This window comes from Lissotriton helveticus, chromosome 3_1 (assembly GCF_964261635.1).
Source record: "Lissotriton helveticus chromosome 3_1, aLisHel1.1, whole genome shotgun sequence".
Classification (NCBI taxonomy): domain Eukaryota; kingdom Metazoa; phylum Chordata; class Amphibia; order Caudata; family Salamandridae; genus Lissotriton; species Lissotriton helveticus.
Genome location: NC_136061.1, coordinates 2,113,256,561 through 2,113,279,979, shown reverse-complemented (window position 1 = coordinate 2,113,279,979; position 23,419 = coordinate 2,113,256,561). Strand labels below are relative to the sequence as shown.

At 46.2% G+C, this 23,419-nt stretch overlaps 1 protein-coding gene across 5 annotated transcripts in view; it reads right to left on the bottom strand.

Annotated features, from left to right (window-relative positions):
• TP53BP1 (tumor protein p53 binding protein 1) overlaps positions 1–22,804 on the bottom strand; it is a 767,880-nt gene extending 745,076 nt beyond the window's left edge. For 3 of the 5 annotated variants that reach the window (XM_078683313.1, XM_078683315.1, XM_078683318.1), the window contains exon 1: positions 22,615–22,804. The gene's annotated coding sequence lies outside the window, so the exon portion shown is untranslated. The remainder of the gene's footprint in view (positions 1–22,614) is intronic. The other 2 variants (XM_078683314.1, XM_078683316.1) reach the window with 1 other exon arrangement.
• Positions 22,805–23,419: the final 615 nt, after the last annotated feature.

The following is a 23,419-nucleotide window of genomic DNA, read 5'->3' as shown; positions in this document are numbered from 1 at the left end:
TCTGCACTTACTCTGCACTCACTGTCAGTCTGCACTCACTGTCAGTCTGCACTCACTGTCAGTCTGCACTCACTGTCAGTCTGCACTCACTGTCAGTCTGCAATCACTCTGCACTCACTGTCAGTCTGCACTCACTCTGCACTCACTGTCAGTCTGCACTCACTGTCAGTCTGCACTCACTGTCAGTCTGCACTCACTGTCAGTCTGCACTCACTGTCAGTCTGCAATCACTCTGCACTCACTGTCAGTCTGCACTCACTCTGCACTCACTGTCTCTGCACTCACTGTCAGTCTGCACTCACTGTCAGTCTGCACTCACTGTCAGTCTGCACTCACTGTCTCTGCACTCACTGTCTCTGCACTCACTGTCTCTGCACTCACTGTCAGTCTGCAATCACTCTGCACTCACTGTCTCTGCACTCAGTCTGCACTCACTGTCTCTGCACTCAGTCTGCACTCACTGTCTCTGCACTCACTCTGCACTCACTGTCTCTGCACTCACTGTCAGTCTGCACTCAGTCTGCACTCACTGTCAGTCTGCACTCACTGTCTCTGCACTCACTGTCTCTGCACTCACTGTCACTCTGCACTCACTGTCACTCTGCACTCACTGTCACTCTGCACTCACTGTCACTCTGCACTCACTACCAGCAATTATTCTCATGCACTCTTGTGTATTCATACATGTATAATGATAAAAAAAAATAGACGAAAAAGAATAAGATGAAGGATCTCGCTCTACATCTTCCAGGGTATTAACCAGACTACATAAAAAGCGAAAAAAGTTAAAGTTATCATACATCAGTATGCTTCTGCAATTGATAGAAAATACATAGATGTATATGCAATCCTGAAATCAAAGCAGCTTTTATATGTAGGAGGGTTTCTTCGAGCAAAGAAATTGAATTACTGCAACTTTTAAAATATCTGTTTGCAACAACCAATGTAGTCACGAAATTAAGTTTTAAAATAAGCATTTGCAATGCAACGGTCTCGCCTTTGCAAAAGTTAGAGCTATTGGCATTGTAAATGACAAAATGTTTATGTATGTGTTGGTTTTGAAAACAGATAAATAAATGGCATTGTTATTTACAATGGCAATAGCTTAAACAACCCTTTCTAAATTCTTCTCTCATGTATACCTCCTTTGCCTCATCCCAAACCTCATTTTGCTAGTATGATTTCCACAATCCCTTTCTAGAGACGTTCCCCTCCTCTATCACTCCTTTTACGCATACCAAGCCTCATCTTATTACAATTGTCTCCCAAATAACACTTTCTAGATGCTTCCTTCTTCTATCCCTCCATTATCTTATGCCCTCCAACTAACAGACTTGCATGTCCCCCGCTCAAATGAACTCATATTTCCCTATACTAATCCACCACTAATCCTTTTTGGGTTGCAGAGTTGCATGCAACACACCAAAAAGTGCTTCAAAGCCTCATCAGGGGTAATAAGCGCTATATAAATACAATTACAGTGATACATCTCTCCGGCTGACTACATTTGCTACACTTGTTCTTTGTGTTACGTTTCAACTTTTCACAATCCCTATGACTTCAAACATTGATGGAAACCCCCCCCCCCACACTGAAATTTGTGGGCACCACTGTCCAGTCCAGACATAGAATTGAAATATATAAAAAGAGCCACTGGAAACAGAAAGCTGCAGTATGAACGTCTCTCGGTCAGTAAAATATTAAATTTGCACAAAGGGAGGAACAGGTGCAATTGTGTTGATGTTTTTGTAAACAGAGGCCAGTACCCAACTGGTACAGACATTTGAGTCACTTATCAGCCATGCATGGGTTAAAGTGAGAAGAGTAAACTAGGTAATGGATAAACAAAGGACTTAAATGAGGGGGGGTCAAAAAAGGAGCAATTGGCACTGCAACCATAAAAGAAAGGAAGGCAGAGAAGGCAAAATAATATTCATTGTAATCTCACAAGTATGAGAGCCTTCAATCCCTAAATGACCCTACATGGAAGAGGATGAGAGAAGTTGCCGTAAAGGCCGCAGAAGGGAAAAACAGAGGGGTCGCGGGAGAAGATATCACCAGAATGGATGAGTAAAAGAACAAGCATTTACAATGCAATGGTTTCGCCTTTTGAAAAGTTTGAGCTATTGGCATTGTAAATGACAACATTTTTATTTATGTGTTTGTTTTGAAAATAAATAAATAAATGGCATTGTCATTTACAATGCCAATAGCTTCAGAAAGCTTAAAAAAAGGCAAGAGTGAACGTCGTGCAGGGCCAAAACACAATTATGCTCAACAAACTCCTAAATAATTTGTTGCATGCAAATAATAATAGGAAAACTAAAACCGAATCATGCTGCACACTTACTAAAAAAAAAATCTATATTGGCATTATTAAAACACTAGTTCGATTTCTGAACTCTAAAAATTATACATAAACGCAATAACATCAATGCATCAATGCACCAAAAACTATAAATAAGGCACATAAATCATGCCATGTCTTCTACTATAAAGGTCTATGTTTGGGGTAAGAAACTCAAAGTATACATTATACCAAGGGATAAATATTCATCTAGGGCACTTACTACACATTTTAGGTAAAATCAAGGGGCATATTGAGCAATGCGGCGTAATTGCATAACTTCGGAAATTTTATAACAGGTGCAACATGAGTTTATAAAAAGTATGTCAGATTATGCCAGCAGAACAAAAATGTTATCTCGGCCTTCTACAAAGCGGCCAGTGCACTCACTGTCACTCTGCACTCAGTCTGCACTCACTGTCACTCTGCACTCACTGTCTCTGCACTCACTGTCACTCTGCACTCACTGTCTCTGCACTCACTGTGCACTCACTGTCACTCTGCACTCACACTCACTCTGCACTCACTGTCTCTGCACTGTCTCTGCACTCACTCTGCACTCACTGTCTCTGCACTCACTGTCTCTGCACTCACTGTCTCTGCACTCACTGTCAGTCTGCACTCACTCTGCACTCACTCTGCACTCACTGTCACTCTGCACTCGCTGTCAGTCTGCACTCACTCTGCACTCGCTGTCAGTCTGCACTCACTCTGCACTCACTGTCAGTCTGCACTCACTTTGCACTCACTGTCTCTGCACTCACTGTCAGTCTGCACTCACTGTCTCTGCACTCAGTCTGCACTCACTGTCTCTGCACTCACTGTCACTCTGCACTCACTGTCACTCTCCACTCACTGTCACTCTGCACTCACTGTCACTCTGCACTTACTCTGCACTCACTGTCACTCTGCACTCACTGTCACTCTGCACTCACTGTCACTCTGCACTCACTGTCACTCTGCACTCACTGTCACTCTGCACTCACTGTCACTCTGCACTCACTGTCACTCTGCACTCACTGTCACTCTGCACTACCTCTGCAATCTCTACTCACTCTGCACTCACTCTGCACTCACTGTCAGTCTGCACTCACTGTCTCTGCACTCACTGTCAGTCTGCACTCACTGTCAGTCTGCACTCACTGTCAGTCTGCACTCACTCTGCACTCAGTCTCTGCACTCACTGTCAGTCTGCACTCACTGTCTCTGCACTCAGTCTGCACTCACTGTCTCTGCACTCAGTCTGCACTCAGTCTGCACTCACTGTCTGTGCACTCAGTCTGCACTCACTGTCACTCTGCACTCACTGTCTCTGCACTCACTCTGTACTCACTGTCAGTCTGCGCTCACTGTCAGTCTGCACTCACTGTCAGTCTGCACTCACTCTGCACTCACTGTCAGTCTGCACTCACTGTCTCTGCACTCACTGTCAGTCTGCACTCACTGTCAGTCTGCACTCACTGTCTCTGCACTCACTGTCTCTGCACTCAGTCTGCACTCACTGTCACTGCACTCACTGTCTCTGCACTCAGTCTGCACTCACTGTCAGTCTGCACTCACTGTCTCTGCACTCACTGTGCACTCACTGTCACTCTGCACTCACACTCATTCTGCACTCACTGTCTCTGCACTGTCTCTGCACTCACTCTGCACTCACACTCACTTTGCACTCACTGTCTCTGCACTCACTCTGCACTCACTCTGCACTCACTGTCTCTGCACTCACTGTCTCTGCACTCACTGTCAGTCTGCACTCACTCTGCACTCACTCTGCACTCACTGTCACTCTGCACTCGCTGTCAGTCTGCACTCGCTCTGCACTCACTGTCAGTCTGCACTCACTTTGCACTCACTGTCTCTGCACTCACTGTCAGTCTGCACTCACTGTCTCTGCACTCACTGTCTCTGCACTCAGTCTGCACTCACTGTCTCTGCACTCACTCTGCACTCACTGTCACTCTGCACTCACTGTCACTCTGCACTCACTGTCACTCTGCACTCACTGTCACTCTGCACTCACTGTCACTCTGCACTTACTCTGCACTTACTCTGCACTCACTGTCAGTCTGCACTCACTGTCACTCTGCACTCACTGTCACTCTGCACTCACTGTCACTCTGCACTCACTGTCACTCTGCACTCACTGTCACTCTGCACTCACTGTCACTCTGCACTACCTCTGCAATCTCTACTCACTCTGCACTCACTCTGCACTCACTGTCAGTCTGCACTCACTGTCTCTGCACTCACTGTCAGTCTGCACTCACTGTCTCTGCACTCACTGTCAGTCTGCACTCACTGTCTCTGCACTCAGTCTGCACTCACTGTCTCTGCACTCAGTCTGCACTCACTGTCTCTGCACTCAGTCTGCACTCACTGTCTCTGCACTCAGTCTGCACTCAGTCTGCACTCACTGTCTGTGCACTCAGTCTGCACTCACTGTCACTCTGCACTCACTGTCAGTCTGCACTCACTGTCAGTCTGAACTCACTCTGCACTCACTGTCAGTCTGCACTCACTGTCTCTGCACTCACTGTCAGTCTGCACTCACTGTCAGTCTGCACTCACTGTCAGTCTGCACTCACTGTCAGTCTGCACTCAGTCTGCACTCAATGTCTCTGCACTCACTGTCTCTGCACTCACTGTCAGTCTGCACTCACTGTCAGTCTGCACTCACTGTCTCTGCACTCACTGTCTCTGCACTCACTGTCTCTGCACTCAGTCTGAACTCACTGTCAGTCTGCACTCACTGTCTCTGCACTCAGTCAGTCTGCACTCACTCTGCACTCACTGTCAGTCTGCACTCACTGTCTCTGCACTCAGTCTGCACTCACTGTCACTCTGCACTCACTGTCACTCTGCACTCACTGTCCCTGCACTCAGTCTGCACTCACTGTCACTCTGCACTCACTGTCAGTCTGCACTCACTGTCAGTCTGCACTCACTGTCAGTCTGCACTCACTGTCAGTCTGCACTCACTGTCACTCTGCACTCACTGTCACTCTGCACTCACTGTCACTCTGCACTCACTGTCAGTCTGCACTCACTCTGCACTTACTCTGCACTCACTGTCACTCTGCACTTACTCTGCACTCACTGTCAGTCTGCACTCACTGTCAGTCTGCACTCACTGTCAGTCTGCACTCACTGTCAGTCTGCACTCACTGTCAGTCTGCACTCACTGTCTCTGCACTCACTGTCAGTCTGCACTCACTCTGCACTCACTGTCATTCTGCAATCACTCTGCACTCACTGTCTCTGCACTCAGTCTGCACTCACTCTCTCTGCACTCAGTCTGCACTCACTGTCTCTGCACTCAGTCTGCACTCACTGTCACTCTGCACTCACTGTCACTCTGCACTCACTCTGCACTTACTCTGCACTCACTGTCACTCTGCACTTACTCTGCACTCACTGTCAGTCTGCACTCACTGTCAGTCTGCACTCACTGTCAGTCTGCACTCACTGTCAGTCTGCACTCACTGTCTCTGCACTCACTGTCAGTCTGCACTCACTGTCAGTCTGCACTCACTGTCTCTGCACTCACTGTCTCTGCACTCACTGTCAGTCTGCACTCACTCTGCACTCACTGTCAGTCTGCAATCACTCTGCACTCACTGTCTCTGCACTCAGTCTGCACTCACTGTCTCTGCACTCACTCTGCACTCACTGTCAGTCTGCACTCACTGTCAGTCTGCACTCAGTCTGCACTCACTGTCACTCTGCACTCACTGTCACTCTGCACTCACTGTCACTCTGCACTCACTGTCACTCTGCACTCACTGTCACTCTGCACTCACTGTCACTCTGCACTCACTGTCACTCTGCACTCACTGTCACTCTGCACTCACTACCAGCAATTATTCTCATGCACTCTTGTGTATTCATACATGTATAATGATAAAAAAAATAGACGAAAAAGAATAAGATGAAGGATCTCGCTCTACATCTTCCAGGGTATTAACCAGACTACATAAAAAGCGAAAAAAGTTAAAGTTATCATACATCAGTATGCTTCTGCAATTGATAGAAAATACATAGATGTATATGCAATCCTGAAATCAAAGCAGCTATTATATGTAGGAGGGTTTCTTCGAGCAAAGAAATTGAATTACTGCAACTTTTAAAACATCTGTTTGCAACAACCAATGTAGTCACGAAATTAAGTTTTAAAATAAGCATTTGCAATGCAACGGTCTCGCCTTTGCAAAAGTTAGAGCTATTGGCATTGTAAATGACAAAATGTTTATGTATGTGTTGGTTTTGAAAACAGATAAATAAATGGCATTGTTATTTACAATGGCAATAGCTTAAACAACCCTTTCTAAATTCTTCTCTCATGTATACCTCCTTTGCCTCATCCCAAACCTCATTTTGCTAGTATGATTTCCACAATCCCTTTCTAGAGACGTTCCCCTCCTCTATCACTCCTTTTACGCATACCAAGCCTCATCTTATTACAATTGTCTCCCAAATAACACTTTCTAGATGCTTCCTTCTTCTATCCCTCCATTATCTTATGCCCTCCAACTAACAGACTTGCATGTCCCCCGCTCAAATGAACTCATATTTCCCTATACTAATCCACCACTAATCCTTTTTGGGTTGCAGAGTTGCATGCAACACACCAAAAAGTGCTTCAAAGCCTCATCAGGGGTAATAAGCGCTATATAAATACAATTACAGTGATACATCTCTCCGGCTGACTACATTTGCTACACTTGTTCTTTGTGTTACGTTTCAACTTTTCACAATCCCTATGACTTCAAACATTGATGGAAACCCCCCCCACACTGAAATTTGTGGGCACCACTGTCCAGTCAAGACATAGAATTGAAATATATAAAAAGAGCCACTGGAAACAGAAAGCTGCAGTATGAACGTCTCTTAGTCAGTAAAATATTAAATTTGCACAAAGGGAGGAACAGGTGCAATTGTGTTGATGTTTTTGTAAACAGAGGCCAGTACCCAACTGGTACAGACATTTGAGTCACTTATCAGCCATGCATGGGTTAAAGAGAGAACAGTAAACTAGGTAATGGATAAGCAAAGGACTTAAATGAGGGGGGGGTCAAAAAAGGAGCAATTGGCACTGCAACCATAAAAGAAAGGAAGGCAGAGAAGGCAAAATAATATTCATTGTAATCTCACAAGTATGAGAGCCTTCAATCCCTAAATGACCCTACATGGAAGAGGATGAGAGAAGTTGCCGTAAAGGCCGCAGAAGGGAAAAACAGAGGGGTCGCGGGAGAAGAGATCACCAGAATGGATGAGTAAAAGAACAAGCATTTACAATGCAATGGTTTCGCCTTTTGAAAAGTTTGAGCTATTGGCATTGTAAATGACAAAAATGTTATTTATGTGTTTGTTTTGAAAATAAATAAATAAATGGCATTGTCATTTACAATGCCAATAGCTTCAGAAAGCTTAAAAAAGGCAAGAGTGAACGTCGTGCAGGGCCAAAACACAATTATGCTCAACAAACTCCTAAATAATTTGTTGCATGCAAATAATAATAGGAAAACTAAAACCGAATCATGCTGCACACTTACTAAAAAAAAATCTATATTGGCATTATTAAAACACTAGTTCGATTTCTGAACTCTAAAAATTATACATAAACGCAATAACATCAATGCATCAATGCACCAAAACCTATAAATAAGGCACATAAATCATGCCATGTCTTCTACTATAAAGGTCTATGTTTGGGGTAAGAAACTCAAAGTATACATTATACCAAGGGATAAATATTCATCTAGGGCACTTACTACAAATTTTAGGTAAAATCAAGGGGCATATTGAGCAATGTGGCGTAATTGCATAACTTCAGAAATGTTATAACAGGTGCAACATGAGTTTATAAAAAGTATGTCAGATTATGCCAGCAGAACAAAAATGTTATCTCGGCCTTCTACAAAGCGGCCAGTGCACTCACTGTCACTCTGCACTCACTGTCACTCTGCACTCACTGTCTCTGCACTCACTCTGCACTCACTGTCACTCTGCACTCACTGTCTCTGCACTCACTGTGCACTGACTGTCACTCTGCACTCACTCTGCACTCACACTCACTCTGCACTCACTGTCTCTGCACTGTCTCTGCACTCACACTGCACTCACTGTCTCTGCACTCACTCTGCACTCACTGTCTCTGCACTCACTCTGCACTCACTGTCTCTGCACTCACTCTGCACTCACTCTGCACTCACTGTCACTCTGCACTCACTCTGCACTCGCTGTCAGTCTGCACTCACTGTCTCTGCACTCACTGTCAGTCTGCACTCACTCTGCACTCACTGTCAGTCTGCACTCAGTCTGCACTCACTGTCACTCTGCACTCACTGTCACTCTGCACTCACTGTCACTCTGCACTCACTGTCACTCTGCACTCACTGTCACTCAGCACTCACTGTCTCTGCACTCACTGTCTCTGCACTCACTGTCTCTGCACTCACTGTCAGTCTGCACTCACTGTCAGTCTGCACTCAGTCTGCACTCACTGTCTCTGCACTCACTGTCAGTCTGCACTCACTGTCTCTGCACTCACTGTCAGTCTGCACTCACAGTCTCTGCACTCAGTCTGCACTCACTGTCTCTGCACTCACTGTCAGTCTGCACTCACTGTCTCTGCACTCAGTCTGCACTCACTGTCACTCTGCACTCACTGTCTCCGCACTCACTGTGCACTCACTGTCAGTCTGCACTCACTCTGCACTCACTGTCTCTGCACTCAGTCTGCACTCACTGTCTCTGCACTCAGTCTGCACTCACTGTCACTCTGCACTCACTGTCTCTGCACTCACTCTGTACTCACTGTCAGTCTGCACTCACTGTCAGTCTGCACTCACTGTCAGTCTGCACTCACTCTGCACTCACTGTCAGTCTGCACTCACTGTCTCTGCACTCACTGTCAGTCTTCACTCACTGTCAGTCTGCACTCACTGTCAGTCTGCACTCACTGTCAGTCTGCACTCACTGTCAGTCTGCACTCACTGTCAGTCTGCACTCACTGTCTCTGCACTCACTGTCTCTGCACTCACTGTCTCTGCACTCAGTCTGCACTCACTGTCTCTGCACTCAGTCTGCACTCACTGTCAGTCTGCACACACTGTCAGTCTGCACTCACTGTCTCTGCACTCACTGTCTCTGCACTCACTGTCTCTGCACTCACTGTCTCTGCACTCACTGTCTCTGCACTCACTGTCTCTGCACTCAGTCTGCACTCACTGTCACTCTGCACTCACTGTCACTCTGCACTCACTGTCACTCTGCACTTACTCTGCACTCACTGTCACTCTGCACTCACTGTCACTCTGCACTCACTGTCAGTCTGCACTCACTGTCAGTCTGCACTCACTGTCAGTCTGCACTCACTCTGCACTCACTGTCAGTCTGCACTCACTGTCTCTGCACTCACTGTCAGTCCGCACTCACTGTCTCTGCACTCACTGTCAGTCTGCACTCACTCTGCACTCACTGTCAGTCTGCAATCACTCTGCACTCACTGTCTCTGCACTCACTGTCAGTCTGCACTCACTGTCTCTGCACTCAGTCTGCACTCACTGTCTCTGCACTCACTGTCAGTCTGCACTCACAGTCTCTGCACTCAGTCTGCACTCACTGTCTCTGCACTCACTGTCAGTCTGCACTCACTGTCTCTGCACTCAGTCTGCACTCACTGTCTCTGCACTCAGTCTGCACTCACTGTCTCTGCACTCAGTCTGCACTCACTGTCTCTGCACTCACTCTGCACTCACTGTCTCTGCACTCACTCTGCACTCACTGTCAGTCTGCACTCACTCTGCACTCACTGTGTCTGCACTCACTGTCAGTCTGCACTCAGTCTGCACTCACTGTCAGTCTGCACTCACTGTCAGTCTGCACTCACTGTCTCTGCACTCACTGTCTCTGCACTCACTGTCTCTGCACTCACTGTCTCTGCACTCACTGTCTCTGCACTCACTGTCTCTGCACTCACTGTCAGTCTGCACTCACTGTCAGTCTGCACTCACTGTCAGTCTGCACTCACTGTCTCTGCACTCACTGTCAGTCTGCACTCACTGGCTCTGCACTCACTGTCTCTGCACTCAGTCTGCACTCACTGTCACTCTGCACTCACTGTCACTCTGCACTCACTGTCACTCTGCACTCACTGTCACTCTGCACTCACTGTCACTCTGCACTCAGTCTGCACTCACTGTCAGTCTGCACTCACTGTCAGTCTGCACTCACTGTCAGTCTGCACTCACTGTCAGTCTGCACTCACTGTCTCTGCACTCACTGTCACTCTGCACTTACTGTCACTGCACTCACTCTGCACTCACTGTCAGTCTGCACTCACTGTCAGTCTGCACTCACTGTCTCTGCACTCACTGTCTCTGCACTCAGTCTGCACTCACTGTCAGTCTGCACTCACTGTCTCTGCACTCAGTCTGCACTCACTGTCAGTCTGCACTCACTTTCAGTCTGCACTCACTGTCTCTGCACCCACTCTGCACCCACTCTGCACCCACTCTGCACCCACTCTGCACTCACTCTGCACTCAGCAGTAAAGTAGAACTTCATTAATGTGATAGAAAAGGTGTTCGTGCTTAGGACCATTAATGGAAAATCTGCTGTACTTTTAAACTAACTATGACAGCTCTTCCTAGCATAATTGCTGCACTTTTACAGGGGTTGTGCCAGCTTGTTTCAAATTTGTTTCATATTCTGTTTGCAATTCCAACAGCATATAGCAAGTGGCAATGGGTCTGCCCATTTCCACCACGGTCCCTCTTGCACTGTGAGTGCAAGCATGGGTACATGTACACAGCCGCCTAATAAGTACACTTCTGATTCAGGATGGACACTTAGCCAATTATGTTTTTTTCCATTTCCTTCATGTTTCTGTAATTCGAAGTCAATTGTACTTTTGCTATGCATCAATTCAAATAATTTTCCGGTGATGTGCATTAAAACTAAAAACCTGTAGGTAAGTATGGCTGCTACGAAGCACTCGCACGGTTTTATTTTTATTTTTTTCATTTTATTGCATGCATCTTGCCACCATGTTTACGGAGTAGCAAGCTTTTTGTTTTTTTCTACTTCTTATTTTCGTGGAATATGCTTGCAACAGAGAAATACAAGTTAACCATCACACCAGATTGCCAAGGCTGAACTTGTTGCTTTAAAAATGCTCGGAAAGTTTTAGTTTTTCTCGGTTGAGAATGATTCAAGTAACGGGGGCTTTTTTTCGCCAGTTGTCCAGCAGCTAATTGAGCTGTAATGCAGATGTACGCACTCCCTTTCTTAATCTGTGGTTACCTATGCATAATGGTCCATCTCCAGTGTATTGTATCATTCCTCTAGCGAGCTTCGAAAAGCAGACAATTATAGGTTTCTTTTTGTGATGAAACTGGAGTCTGCTTAGTGAAGCATCCGTAGGCCTTTAACGACACCCTCGAGAGGAGAACTACAAAAGCATTTGAGCTATAACCCAAATAAGCATGAAATGATTATTCGTGTTAATACCAAGAAGAGCACCCGGTCATCGACATATGTTAGGAAACACCCTGATTCTGCTATGATTTGAGAAATGCTTTAAAAACTACCAGCAATTATTCTCATGCACTCTTGTGTATTCATACATGTGTAATGATAAAAAAAATAGACGAAAAAGAATAAGATGAAGGATCTCGCTCTACATCTTCCAGGGTATTAACCAGACAACAAAAAAAGCGAAAAAAGTTAAAGTTATCATACATCAGTATGCTTCTGCAATTGATAGAAAATACATAGATGTATATGCAATCCTGAAATCAAAGCAGCTATTATATGTAGGAGGGTTTCTTCGAGCAAAGAAATTGAATTACTGCAACTTTTAAAACATCTGTTTGCAACAACCAATGTAGTCACGAAATTAAGTTTTAAAATAAGCATTTGCAATGCAACGGTCTCGCCTTTGCAAAAGTTAGAGCTATTGGCATTGTAAATGACAAAATGTTTATGTATGTGTTGGTTTTGAAAACAGATAAATAAATGGCATTGTTATTTACAATGGCAATAGCTTAAACAACCCTTTCTAAATTCTTCTCTCATGTATCCCTCCTTTGCCTCATCCCAAACCTCATTTTGCTAGTATGATTTCCCCAATCCCTTTCTAGAGACTTTTCCCTCCTCTATCACTCCTTTTACGCATACCAAGCCTCATCTTATTACAATTGTCTCCCAAATAACACTTTCTAGATGCTTCCTTCTTCTATCCCTCAATTATCTTATGCCCTCCAACTAACAGACTTGAATGTCCCCCGCTCAAATGAACTCATATTTCCCTATACTAATCCACCACTAATCCTTTTTGGGTTGCAGAGTTGCATGCAACACACCAAAAAGTGCTTCAAAGCCTCATCAGGGGTAATAAGCGCTATATAAATACAATTACAGTGATACATTTCTCCGGCTGACTACATTTGCTACACTTGTTCTTTGTGTTACGTTTCAACTTTTCACAATCCCTATGACTTCAAACATTGATGGAAAACCCCCCCACACTGAAATTTGTGGGCACCACTGTCCAGTCAAGACATAGAATTGAAATATATAAAAAGAGCCACTGGAAACAGAAAGCTGCAGTATGAAAGTCTCTCGGTCAGTAAAATATTACATTTGCACAAAGGGAGGAACAGGTGCAATTGTGTTGATGTTTTTGTAAACAGAGGCCAGTACCCAACTGGTACAGACATTTGAGTCACTTATCAGCCATGCATGGGTTAAAGAGAGAAGAGTAAACTAGGTAATGGATAAGCAAAGGACTTAAATGGGGGGGGGGTCAAAAAAGGAGCAATTGGCACTGCAACCATAAAAGAAAGGAAGGCAGAGAAGGCAAAATAATATTCATTGTAATCTCACAAGTATGAGAGCCTTCAATCCCTAAATGACCCTACATGGAAGAGGATGAGAGAAGTTGCCGTAAAGGCCGCAGAAGGGAAAAACAGAGGGGTCGCGGGAGAAGAGATCACCAGAATGGATGAGTAAAAGAACAAGCATTTACAATGCAATGGTTTCGCCTTTTCAAAAGTTTGAGCTATTGGCATTGTAAATGACAAAAATTTTATTTATGTGTTTGTTTTGAAAATAAATAAATAAATGGCATTGTCATTTACAATGCCAATAGCTTCAGAAAGCTTAAAAAAGGCAAGAGTGAACGTCGTGCAGGGCCAAAACACAATTATGCTCAACAAACTCCTAAATAATTTGTTGCATGCAAATAATAATAAGAAAACTAAAACCGAATCATGCTGCACACTTACTAAAAAAAAATCTATATTGGCATTATTAAAACACCAGTTCGATTTCTGAACTCTAAAAATTATACATAAACGCAATAACATCAATGCACCAAAACCTATAAATAAGGCACATAAATCATGCCATGTCTTCTACTATAAAGGTCTATGTTTGGGGTAAGAAACTCAAAGTATACATTATACCAAGGGATAAATATTCATCTAGGGCACTTACTACAAATTTTAGGTAAAATCAAGGGGCATATTGAGCAATGTGGCGTAATTGCATAACTTCGGAAATTTTATAACAGGTGCAACATGAGTTTATAAAAAGTATGTCAGATTATGCCAGCAGAACAAAAATGTTATCTCGGCCTTCTACAAAGCGGCCAGTGCACTCACTGTCACTCTGCACTCAGTCTGCACTCACTGTCACTCTGCACTCACTGTCTCTGCACTCACTCTGCACTCACAGTCACTCTGCACTCACTGTCTCTGCACTCACTGTGCACTCACTGTCACTCTGCACTCACTCTGCACTCACACTCACTCTGCACTCACTGTCTCTGCACTCACTCTGCACTCACACTCACTCTGCACTCACTGTCTCTGCACTCACTCTGCACTCACTGTCTCTGCACTCACTCTGCACTCACTCTGCACTCGCTGTCAGTCTGCACTCACTGTCTCTGCACTCACTGTCAGTCTGCACTCACTCTGCACTCGCTGTCAGTCTGCACTCACTGTCTTTGCACTCACTGTCAGTCTGCACTCACTCTGCACTCACTGTCAGTCTGCACTCACTCTGCACTCACTGTCTCTGCACTCACTGTCAGTCTGCACTCACTGTCTCTGCACTCAGTCTGCACTCACTGTCAGTCTGCACTCACTGTCAGTCTGCACTCACTGTCAGTCTGCACTCACTGTCAGTCTGCACTCACTGTCAGTCTGCACTCACTGTCAGTCTGCACTCACTGTCAGTCTGCACACACTGTCAGTCTGCACTCACTGTCAGTCTGCACTCACTGTCAGTCTGCACTCACTGTCTCTGCACTCAGTCTGCACTCACTGTCTCTGCACTCGGTCTGCACTCAGTCTGCACTCACTGTCTCTGCACTCACTGTCTCTGCACTCACTCTGTACTCACTGTCTGCGCTCACTGTCAGTCTGCACTCACTGTCAGTCTGAACTCACTCTGCACTCACTGTCTCTGCACTCACTGTCAGTCTGCACTCACTGTCTCTGCACTCACTGTCTCTGCACTCACTGTCAGTCTGCACTCACTGTGAGTCTGCACTCACTGTGAGTCTGCACTCACTGACAGTCTGCACTCACTGTCAGTCTGCACTCACACTCACTCTGCACTCACTGTCTCTGCACTCACTCTGCACTCACACTCACTCTGCACTCACTGTCTCTGCACTCACTCTGCACTCACTGTCTCTGCACTCACTCTGCACTCACTGTCTCTGCACTCACTCTGCACTCACTGTCACTCTGCACTCACTCTGCACTCGCTGTCAGTCTGCACTCACTGTCTCTGCACTCACTGTCAGTCTGCACTCACTCTGCACTCGCTGTCAGTCTGCACTCACTGTCTCTGCACTCACTGTCAGTCTGCACTCACTCTGCACTCACTGTCAGTCTGCACTCACTCTGCACTCACTGTCTCTGCACTCACTGTCAGTCTGCACTCAGTGTCTCTGCACTCAGTCTGCACTCACTGTCTCTGCACTCACTGTCAGTCTGCACTCACTGTCAGTCTGCACTCACTGTCAGTCTGCACTCACTGTCAGTCTGCACTCACTGTCAGTCTGCACTCACTGTCAGTCTGCACTCACTGTCAGTCTGCACTCACTGTCAGTCTGCACTCACTGTCTCTGCACTCACTGTCAGTCTGCACTCACTGTCAGTCTGCACTCACTATCTCTGCACTCACTGTCAGTCTGCACTCACTGTCAGTCTGCACTCACTGTCAGTCTGCACTCACTCTCAGTCTGCACTCACTGTCAGTCTGCACTCACTGTCAGTCTGCACTCACTGTCTCTGCACTCAGTCTGCACTCAGTCTGCACTCACTGTCTCTGCACTCAGTCTGCACTCACTGTCACTCTGCACTCACTGTCTCTGCACTCACTTTGTACTCACTGTCAGTCTGCGCTCACTGTCAGTCTGCACTCACTGTCAGTCTGAACTCACTCTGCACTCACTGTCTCTGCACTCACTGTCAGTCTGCACTCACTGTCTCTGCACTCAGTCTGCACTCACTGTCTCTGCACTCACTGTCAGTCTGCACTCACTGTCAGTCTGCACTCACTGTCAGTCTGCACTCACTGTCTCTGCACTCAGTCTGCACTCACAGTCACTCTGCACTCACTGTCTCTGCACTCACTCTGTACTCACTGTCAGTCTGCGCTCACTGTCAGTCTGCACTCACTGTCAGTCTGAACTCACTCTGCACTCACTGTCAGTCTGCACTCACTGTCTCTGCACTCACTGTCAGTCTGCACTCACTGTCAGTCTGCACTCACTGTCAGTCTGCACTCACTGTCTCTGCACTCAGTCTGCACTCACTGTCTCTGCACTCAGTCTGCACTCACTGTCTCTGCACTCAGTCTGCACTCACTGTCAGTCTGCACACACTGTCAGTCTGCACTCACTGTCTCTGCACTCACTGTCTCTGCACTCATTCTGCACTCACTGTCAGTCTGCACTCACTGTCTCTGCACTCACTGTCAGTCTGCACTCACTCTGCACTCACTGTCAGTCTGCACTCACTGTCTCTGCACTCAGTCTGCACTCACTGTCACTCTGCACTCACTGTCACTCTGCACTCACTGTCACTCTGCACTCACTGTCACTCTGCACTCACTGTCACTCTGCACTCACTCTGCACTTACTCTGCACTCACTGTCACTCTGCACTTACTCTGCACTCACTGTCAGTCTGCACTCACTGTCAGTCTGCACTCACTGTCAGTCTGCACTCACTGTCAGTCTGCACTCACTGTCTCTGCACTCACTGTCTCTGCACTCAGTCTGCACTCACTGTCAGTCTGCACTCACTCTGCACTCACTGTCAGTCTGCACTCACTGTCAGTCTGCACTCACTGTCTCTGCACTCACTGTCAGTCTGCACTCACTGTCTCTGCACTCACTGTCAGTCTGCACTCACTGTCAGTCTGCAATCACTCTGCACTCACTGTCTCTGCACTCAGTCTGCACTCACTGTCTCTGCACTCAGTCTGCACTCACTGTCTCTGCACTCAGTCTGCACTCACTGTCAGTCTGCACTCACTCTGCACTCACTGTCTCTGCACTCACTGTCAGTCTGCACTCACTGTCTCTGCACTCACTGTCAGTCTGCACTCACTGTCACTGCACTCACTGTCACTCTGCACTCACTGTCACTCTGCACTCACTGTCACTCTGCACTCACTGTCACTCTGCACTCACTCTGCACTCACTGTCAGTCTGCACTCACTGTCAGTCTGCACTCAGTCTGCACTCACTGTCAGTCTGCACTCACTGTCTCTGCACTCAGTCTGCACTCACTGTCAGTCTGCACTCACTGTCAGTCTGCACTCACTGTCAGTCTGCACTCACTGTCAGTCTGCACTCACTGTCAGTCTGCACCCACTCTGCACCCACTCTGCACCCACTCTGCACTCAGACGTAAAGTTGAACTTCATTAATGTGATAGAAAAGGTGTTCGTGCTTAGGACCATTAATGGAAAATCTGCTGTACTTTTAAACTAACTATGACAGCTCTTCCTAGCATAATTGCTGCACTTTTACAGGGGCTGTGCCAGCTTGTTTCAAATTTGTTTCATATTCTGTTTGCATTTCCAACAGCATATAGCAAGTGGCAATGGGTCTGCCCATTTCCACCACGGTCCCTCTTGCACTGTGAGTGCAAGCATGGGTACATGTACACAGCCGCCTAATAAGTACACTTCTGATTCAGGATGTATACTTAGCCAATTATGTTTTTTTCCATTTCCTTCATGTTTCTGTAATTCGAAGTCAATTGTACTTTTGCTATGCATCAATTCAAATAATTTTCCGGTGATGTGCATTAAAACTAAAAACCTGTAGGTAAGTATGGCTGCTACGAAGCACTCGCACGGTTTTATTAATTTTTTTCATTTTATTGCATGCATCTTGCCACCATGTTTACGGAGTAGCAAGCTTTTTGTTTTTTTCTACTTCTTATTTTCGTGGAATATGCTTGCAACAGAGAAATACAAGTTAACCATCACACCAGATTGCCAAGGCTGGACTTGTTGCTTTAAAAATGCTCGGAAAGTTTTAGTTTTTCTCGGTTGAGAATGATTCAAGTAACGGGGGCTTTTTTTCGCCAGTTGTTCAGCAGCTAATTGAGCTGTAATGCAGATGTACGCACTCCCTTTCTTAATCTGTGGTTACCTATGCATAATGGTCCATCTCCAGTGTATTGTATCATTCCTCTAGCGAGCTTCGAAAAGCAGACAATTATAGGTTTCTTTTTGTGATGAAACTGGAGTCTGCTTAGTGAAGCATCCGTAGGCCTTTAACGACACCCTCGAGAGGAGAACTACAAAAGCATTTGAGCTATAACCCAAATAAGCATGAAATGATTATTCGTGTTAATACCAAGAAGAGCACCCGGTCATCGACATATGTTAGGAAACACCCTGATTCTGCTATGATTTGAGAAATGCTTTAAAAACTACCAGCAATTATTCTCATGCACTCTTGTGTATTCATACATGTGTAATGATAAAAAAAAATAGACGAAAAAGAATAAGATGAAGGATCTCGCTCTACATCTTCCAGGGTATTAACCAGACTACATAAAAAGCGAAAAAAGTTAAAGTTATCATACATCAGTATGCTTCTGCAATTGATAGAAAATACATAGATGTATATGCAATCCTGAAATCAAAGCAGCTATTATATGTAGGAGGGTTTCTTCGAGCAAAGAAATTGAATTACTGCAACTTTTAAAACATCTGTTTGCAACAACCAATGTAGTCACGAAATTAAGTTTTAAAATAAGCATTTGCAATGCAACGGTCTCGCCTTTGCAAAAGTTAGAGCTATTGGCATTGTAAATGACAAAATGTTTATGTATGTGTTGGTTTTGAAAACAGATAAATAAATGGCATTGTTATTTACAATGGCAATAGCTTAAACTTTTGCAAATGTGCGACCTATTGCATTGCACACCTTGAACCCTCACCGACATAACTGCCTAGGAAGTGTTCAAATCGAGAGAACCTGCTTAAATACTTCACAAGTCTGCGTCTATGACAGACTAGCGCTTTCCTTTGCTCGCTGCATTGCAGTTTAGGCAGCAGCTGTGTGCAGGGTGGTAGTGCCTTCATATGCATGTCTCCGTTTGTTAAGTGTGCATGTATGGATGCGGGTAATTTAGAGGAAGTTACCAAAAAGACATACTTCAATCCTAACAGTGGACATATCCCGCCCTCCATGTGGCACATGACCAGGGCGATTATTTCTCTCCCCAGACATTTCGGGAAGGAGGCGGAGGTATAGTAGGCCATGGCAGTTTTGGAAAGCCCGGGTCCGCTGATGGCACCTCTGTCTCAGGGAATGGAAGGTAAGGGGCTGCTGTGCCCCGTTCATGCCCTGCAAACACCTCCAACAGTCACACAACGAAAAAAAGTGCTTGAAGTCAGCCTACGCTGCTGTTGAGCCCGACCAATAAAACAGAAAACAGTCTGGGGGCCGTTCTATCCTAGAGATCAGGGAGTTAAGGTGACGAAACTAGAACAGCGCTGCAAGGCCATTCTAGCGGCCGCAGAGCGCTATTCAGATTTTTGTAACAACCATACTGTTACAGTTTCACAGAGGAGAGCGGGACAGGGGCCTGCTGCACCGTAGCGGCCCAGCTGTGTGGTATTAACTGACATAGGGCAGATGAAGACACGGTCGGGTGTCTGTCTCCTCTCATAAATCCGAGCCGGCTCCAGCACTCCCCGCCAACACCTCCTCCCCAGTTTTATCTGCAGAGATCACCCGTGATACAGCTTCCCCGGGAGAGTGTGTGGGGTGGGGTGGGTGAGGGGTGGGGGATACCCTCCACAGCACACAGACAGACGCTCCTTTCACCAGGCCCAGCTGAGCAAGCTGAGGCAGACATATCCGACTATATTATTATACCGGCCTTTCGTCTGCACTGAAGGGCGGTTCAACAGCGCTGACGGCTGTGGTTTTTATGGCCCCGTGAAGGCACTGGCGCCGCCTTTGCGCACCAGGAAGGGCCTGAGGCCTTTCAGGAGAGGCGCTGGGCTTGTTCAGAGAGCTCTTGAGTCGACCTGCTCACAAGTGGAATCACTCGAGCATGCGCAGAACGCTGCAGCCATCTCCAGGGTTCACCGGGGAAGCCTTCCATTGTGTTTGGCTGGGTCGAAGCACGCAGAAATGTTGTGCATCTCCGAGTCTCAGTAACAGGGGCCAGATTTTGAAAACCAAAAATCGGGATAGCCTATACATAAATACAGAAGCTGGACTACAATGTGGCATGTAGCAAAGGGCACAGAGTGGGTTAACTCACAGCAAACATCTCAACAAAGAAAACAAACACAATATGACACCACGAGGAAATAAGCGCTTCATTTACACACAACAAAATTTGTTTTAACAAGGTTGCTTTACAGATGAAGGCGGCTGTCACTACCCCTGCCGGACCCACCCTGCACACTCCCCTGGTAGGAAACGACAAGAGGAAGGCAGGCATTTCATTCAGCCGCCCCGGGGAGCGTGAGCGCAACCCCGGCTTCCGGACTCGAAGGAGCAGCGACTTACTTTTATGCGAGTGGCTTGGAGGAGACATCCGTGCTGGAACCTTTTACCGGCACGGTCAGCTTCCGGTTTATGCAAAGTTATCACGTACGGACAACTTCTCGCCGGGGATAATAAACACTGTATAAATGCGACCGCAATACAATTAGTGCAGATTGCGTAACTGTAACAGTATGTCCTGTATAATGCGACGGAAATGAGAACACAAGCTATTCTATAGCTGTTCTCGCTTGTGTTTTGGCAGTCGACGAACAAAGTGTAAAATTGACACACGGGATGGGGGGGCGGGGGGGGCTGGGAACGGAACGGACAGCGGGAGGGGGGGGGAGGAACGCACTCACCTAGACTTCTTACGGCGGCCGTGGTCGGCATTAATAGAGGAAAACAAACACACACCAAAAAAAAACGAGACTCCGCCCACCGCCCAATGACGATGCAAAAAGGGTGGAGAGCGAAAAAAATGCAGGAACGCCCACGAATCTGGTCCGGCCATGACGGACAGATCTCTGTTCCAATGGCTAGCCTCCATTTATGGAGCTAGTCAATGGAACAGAAGGCGTATTCAAGTCCCCCCATACTGAAAACTAAAGATTTCTCATGGGGGCGGAGCTAAAGCTCCGTGCCCCAGGCGAAACCTAAAAAGACAGTGAACAAAGGTAAGACACTAAGCAAAATAACAACAACCATGGTGTGAGGAGGAAAAAACTCCAGGCCTAGCTACACTATACTTCAAATTTCAAGGTACTTGGCTTGATGAAATGGAGAACAGGAAATGAGAACACATGAATGATATTCTATATATATATATTAACGACCACCCAACAATGACTACTTAATTTGAGGCGTTAAAGTCAACGACTCCCTCTTGATGTCCACGGACCACCCCCAAACCTAATTTAAAGACGAATTATGTATTTTCAACATAGTGCATCACCCTAAAATATGTGCATTTTGTTCCTCAATTTCATCAACAGGCACCACTATATTTATCTCAAAACCTACCATTTTTTTTCAACAACTTTATACATCCCACTTTACGGCATTTCTCTTCCTAACAGTGCATAACGCCCATACATGACCTACTGAATCCGATTTTCTCTGCGTCGATCCTTTCCAACATATCGTACTACCAATGGCGCTCAAACACGGTTTATATACATTTTACCGAAGAGCCATAGACGGCACACCAAATCTCACAATATTAATGTGTTCCTCTTGTACACAAATGGACCTTCGCTTCGACAAAAAAAAGATGGGATGGAAAAGATAGCAGGCATTCTAATCAGGGACCAGTTATCGCAAATCACCCAAGGCACAATTTCACCGTCCGCTATTTGCAACCAACTCGCCCTGGCGCATCCTACCCCTATGACTCCCACCGTACCATACTGAAATAAGCCAGGAAGCTGCTCAGCCCATCCTCTCAACTGCCAGTCCACACACAGGAATACCAGCACTTTATTATCTCATCACACATACCAACATTCCAAGATTATTCAAACTGGCTGAGCAGCAAGGCAGATAAGTAGGAAAGGTGCAATAATCTAAATACCAGTATACTACACTTATCCCAAAAAATGCACAAGACACCACTCAAATCCAGAGAGTGTTGGCCAATCTGCACTCTACTAATCTTGTGAACTAATCCTGTGAACACTTTATTACCTCCTCCGATTTTCAATCAATCAATCAGAACATTTGTATAGCGCACTACTCACCCGGAGGGTCTCAAGGCGCTGGGGGGGGGGGGGGGGGGGTCCGCTACTGCTCGAACAGCCAGGTCTTGAGCTGCTTCCTTTCGTTGTTTGTTCACCCCTTCTTACAACCACTCTGTCCATGGTTGGGATAATTAGCCCCCTATAATAATAGAAATATTTTCTATCCCCCCCCCCCCCCCGAAATTTGGCTCTAGTTGCCTGCCCTGTACTACATCCTGCACACAAGGAATCCCCGTTCCCTATCACCCATTCCAACTGGTCGATCATTCTGTCTGGAAGCAGTCAACTTCATGCTCACTGTAATCAATGCGGCCAACACCGAATCCTACAGAACAGACCCCCACCACACCTACTGGTTTACTAATTACATCGAGACCCAACGCATCTACTAGATCACTCATTACTAACTAGACCGCAATGCTCCAGTTTCTCCTGTACCAATACGCGCAGTAAATTTGACCCAAATGCACCCACCTTTCAGTCCACGTGTAACTCTTCTGCATTACATGGAAGCTACTTTAACAGTGACCACATGCCCATAAATCTTAGCCGCTCGTTACGTGAACATGAAATTCGTTGTCCGTTATTATTATACTTTAAAGTGACGTCTTCTGAACCTAACTTGCAGCGATCAGGACAAGACCAGAACGTGGACTCACAGGTTTCAACGAATCACAACGAAAGAAACATACTGCAATCCCAAAGCGAAACCATCCTGCGATTTGGTTGGTTAGGATAACTTTAGCCTTGTGGGTTGGCTTAGGGAGCTCTCGTTGTTCATTGGCAGTTGGACTTTCGAGACTGTTTCAAGGCTTGGGATTGGCTCGAGGAACGCTTCCTATGTTATCCTTTAGAGTGAACTACGTTCCCGGCAAAGTTTGACTGTTGCAACCTACCGCCTGTCAGTGGGCGTGCGTGCTCCTAACCATATACCAGACTCGACTCAACTCAGCTCCTGGTCCCGTGGCGCCATCCGTCGCCGAGAGCCACCGGAGCTGTGCATGCGTCACAAACGCGTCTGCTTCGGTCTCAGCTTCAGTTCGCATCCGTCAGCGTCCATAGCAACGACGCACTTCAACTTCGAGGTCTCATAGAAGAGAGTAACTTTCCAGTAGTGGACGCAGACCGCTTTGGTGAGGGCTGCTGAGCCAGAGCACCCGCGGAGTAGAGGTTATCAGCCAACAAATTAACAGTAAGAGCCGAGCCACGGGTCTGGCTTTACTCTTACAGCCCATGCACGAGCCAAGCGCTGAAAATGTTGGAAATGTTAACATGCAAC